The sequence below is a fragment of the Mus pahari genome, unplaced genomic scaffold, assembly GCF_900095145.1.
Source record: "Mus pahari unplaced genomic scaffold, PAHARI_EIJ_v1.1 scaffold_10727_1, whole genome shotgun sequence".
NCBI lineage: Eukaryota > Metazoa > Chordata > Mammalia > Rodentia > Muridae > Mus > Mus pahari.
The window spans coordinates 27252-31826 of NW_018393169.1; the positions used below are offsets into that span (position 1 = coordinate 27252).

Genomic DNA, 4575 nt, shown 5'->3' on the forward strand with positions numbered 1-4575 from the left:
GAAATTTTGATTGTGCTTGCTAAATCAGCAAGCAAACTGAGAAATGATTCAAATTTATAAAATGAAGCAGAAAATATTTGAACTATAAGAATTAGTTAATGTCACACTCTTTGATGGGTTAAGACTTATCAAATTAATAATCCCTACCTATTAAACAAATATTAAGTTAAGGACTCATTTTATAATGCTTCCCAATGTTTACATTATATGATTAAAAATTGCAATAATTTTGAGGTTTTTCACAAAGAAAAAAACAATCACATTATTAGTAGAATTTTTGTTCATTATTGTGAAATGGAACAATGAGTATAAAAATCTGTAGATATACTATCATAAAATATTTTTAAAAGTTTTATAAATGTTACTCTGCAGTTGAGAAGGAAATGACAAATGAAAGCTATATTAGAACTCAAACATATTTTCTGCTCAAATACATTACAGAAAATAATCTAACTCAATCAATGTTATAAAATATGTTTCAACATTGAGTCACTTTGACAAGATGATAATCACTCTTATCTTCCAACAGACATACACGCAACTACATTGCCCCCTATATACTGCCCCTCTTCTGCTTCCACTGAATGTGTGGAATGTTTTCCTTAACCTATTGGGTCTTATATTTTCTTGAAAATGCTGTGGAAATTTACTCATTTAATTCTTCCTATAGGATTTTTATTCCACTAATAATAATATGATTGTTTGCTATGCTTTTGTCACATTGGTTTTCATGGTTATAATAACACTGATTATTTCATCTAATTATTTGTCCTGAAGAAATCACAAGAATAAAGAATATGTCTGAAATTCTATCACTGAGTAGAAATCATGGGAAATCCCCTAACATTAACTCTTTCACTAGAAATCATGATAGAACCCTACTTCTGCAAACTTACTAATCTATCTTATATTTGTGTTTTTTAATTAACAAATTATTTCTTTAATTAGATAGTAGTGATAATATATCCTTGATCATTATTCTGAGTAAACAGGGCTATTCAGATAAAGAATAATGTCATTAGCTGAGGCCACAGCTCAGTATTTGAACATGATGACAGAGTCATTGTTTCATCCTCATTGTATAAAGAGGATGTTTTATCCTCCTTGTAAATCTTGTTGCAATCATCAATGAACAGTGCTGTTGCACTGAACTGAAAACTGTTTTTACTGAAAAACAACACTCAGTTAACGTTTTCTTTGAATACTGATTGGACACATTGAGGAATTAACAACATTGTTTCATACAAATGTGTCCTGTACTTTAACCTACTTCAGACCTGTAAAATGCCCATACTTTATTCCTCAACCACCCACCCAAGTGTTCTTTTTCCCCCTGAATGCTTCTACATGACTTTTTATATTATGTACATCTTTTTCCATGTTTTAAGTTATATTAGTGTATGTATATATATTACAGAGGCACACATCCAAGGAATCAAATGTTAGCATATGCTTAAGGACAGCAGAAAAAAATATAATGTCTTTGATGTCTATCAGGGGAGGTATTAGGGAACACAATATGTTCAGAGACAAAGGCAGAAGAAAGGTAGATGAACAGAATTCTAAAACAAAAGGGAGATGTTCAGATTTTGGGAAGCAAAGTGAATGTACAATATAGGAAAATTCATAAATCCTATATTTCAAGTAGTCTAAATCATAGTAGAAATTCTCATATTGTTATAAACATAAAACACTACCCCGCTTTCCAGGAAAAGATGTACAATTTTATTTATCGTTCATTTTCGAAACTGGATTTTTCTTATGATATACATAATGTTTAGCAAAAAAGTTACTTGGAAAGAAAAATCTCCTATTTCCTCTAAAGTTTCTTCATAGTATTTTTCACCTCTTTATTCCTCAATGTATAAATCAGAGGATTCAGCATAGGTGTGACAATTGAATCTGACACAGCCATGACCTTGTCTATGGGGTAGGTAGACACAGACTTCACATATAAGAAAATACATGGTACAAAGAACAACACAACCACTGTGAAGTGGGAGCCATAGGTGGAGAGGGCTTTGCATCACCCTTCAGTTTTATGAGTCTTCAGAGAACACAAGATAGTTATGTAAGAGGCAATTAGAATAATGAAGATAACCATACATATCACCCCACTGTTGAAGATGACAATGAGACCTAATGTATGGATGTCCATTCAGGCTAATGTCAGCAACTGAAACAAATTACATAAAAAGTGATCTATAATGTTAGAACAGCAGAAAGGTATTTGATAGATGAAAATAAGCTAAATAGTTGCATGTGCTAACCCCCCTACCCAAGCTCCTGCCAACAATCCAATATATTGTATCTGATATATCAATACTCATGATGTTCATGTAGTGAAGAGGTTTACAGATGACCATATAGTGGTCATAAGCCATCAAAATAAGCAAAATGATCCCCACACCTCCAAAAAAATTTTCTGCAAAGAGCTGGGCCGTGCACCTTTCAAAGGAGATAATAGTATTTTCAGAAAGGGAGTCTAAAATCAGCTTTGGGTCAATGCAGAAGAAAACATGACATCTACTAGGGACAAAAAAGTGAGGGAAAAGTACATAGGTGATCTTAAACTCTGGCTTTTGAACATGGTCACCATAGTGAGCATATTTCCTAATACCATTACAACATACATGATTAGAAACACAGCAGAAAATAGTTTCTGAAGGTCCTGGTTCTCTGTAAGACGGAAAAGTATGAACTCTGTCACATTGTTTTGATTTCCCATTTATTATCTTGGGCTTAGCATTCCACCTCAGAGCTGTAGAACCTAAAATGAAATGTGGTTTAAAATTAATCAATATTGGTCTTTTAAGTCATTGGTTCTCATATTCAATTACTGTATTGCTGGGATTCTGCTATATATGATAGAATAATTTCTTCATTAAAATCTATTAATAAGATGACAGGTGGGTGCGAGGGTAGACCTATACAATTCTAGGGCTGAGGGTGGTATTACCATCCAGTAAACTCCATTCTCAGAGAACCATGTTTCTGATTGAGTGGGGATAGCTTGGTCCTCAGCAGCAGTGTGCAATGGATGATCATGTGGAGATGAATTGGAGGTTTTTACTCCAGGATAATTAGAAAGGCATTCTGGAAAGCTGTGAGTGCCCCAGCTGGGGACTGTGGGCAGCATTTAAAGCTGAGGTGAAGCAGGTTGAAAGGTAAATTTGGGAAAGTAAAGGCATGGCTGGAGTCTTTAGGCCTCAGAATTCGAATGAGTCCGGTGTGACTGCCCCGCCTCTATCAGAACCACATATGTACCTCAGGCTGGTCTGTGAGAAGGTAAATAAAACTGATGATGAAATTGTCTTAAAAAAAAATCTATTCATAAAGGCATGTATGGTAACACATGGCTCTTATCGCGGCACTTGCAAGTTGGACCCAAAAAAGAGCAGAAGTTCAAGGGCATCCTTGGCTGCACAGGCTGTTACTGGTTAATCTACATGTGACTTTATCTCAAACATTTCTTTCATATTAAAAAGCTTCTTCTCTCACCTTTGTGTTTAGGGTAGTTAGTAGTGTACAACTAGTCTGGATTTTTTATGAGTGGCTGGGGTTCTTTGGACCAATGAAGGGACTGAGGCTCACTGGTTAGAAATATAATGAACCCAGCACATTGCAGCATGCTATGATTTTATATGTAAGAAAATTCAGTAAATTGGTTTACATTTTTCTTTTATTGAAAATATTTTTAATACTATATGTTCTGATTTTAGTTTCAAAGTAGTTTTCTCTGCTTCTATTCCTCTTATTTCTGCAACGCCTTAGAAGACAAATAATCATTTATTTGTCAGTCTACTCTAAAAATATTTATTCAAGCAAAGAGTAGTTTGGCTCACAAGGTTTTTAGACTTACTTTGTGTCTGTAAGTGACTAATACAGAAAAAAAATAGTGCAAATAGAAATAAATGAACTGAAGGAATGAAGGAAAAACAGTGACTTAAAGCTCACAGAAATATAATAATGAGGAAAAAGAAAGGCTTGGTGTGACTTCCCACAGTGGGAGCAGCAGGACCAAAGATCCAGAGGAGAGAAGAAGGAACATTTTAAGGCAGAGTTTAGAGAACACAGTCTTGGAGTCATGAACATCAGGATCTAATGTGACTTCTGCAACCCATGTCAGCTGCGTATTTACTAGTACTGGTTTACTGCTTTAGATATACATTTATTTTTATTATTTTTTAAAATTTATTTATTATTATTTTCTTTATTTACCTTTCAAATGCTATCCCGAAAGTTCCCTATACAGCTCCCACCTGCCCCTGTTCCCCTACCCACCCACTCCCACTACTTGTCCCTGGCCTTCCCCTGTGCTGGGTCATATAAAATTTACAAGACCAAGGGGCCTCTCTTCCCAATGATGGCCAATTAGGGCATCTTCTGTTACATATGCAGCTAGAGACATGAGCTCAGGGGGTACTGGTTAGTTCATATTGTTGGTGCATCTACAGGATTGCAGCCCCCTACAAATCCTTGGGTACTTTCTCTAGCTCCTCCATTGGGGGCCCTGTGTTCCATCCAATAGCTGACTGTGAGCATCCACTTCTGTGTTTGTCAGGCACTGGCACA

General features: G+C 35.3%; 1 pseudogene; it reads right to left on the bottom strand.

Annotated features, from left to right (window-relative positions):
- Positions 1-1810: 1810 nt before the first annotated feature.
- On the bottom strand, positions 1811-2728 carry LOC110315380 (annotated as a pseudogene).
- Positions 2729-4575: the final 1847 nt, after the last annotated feature.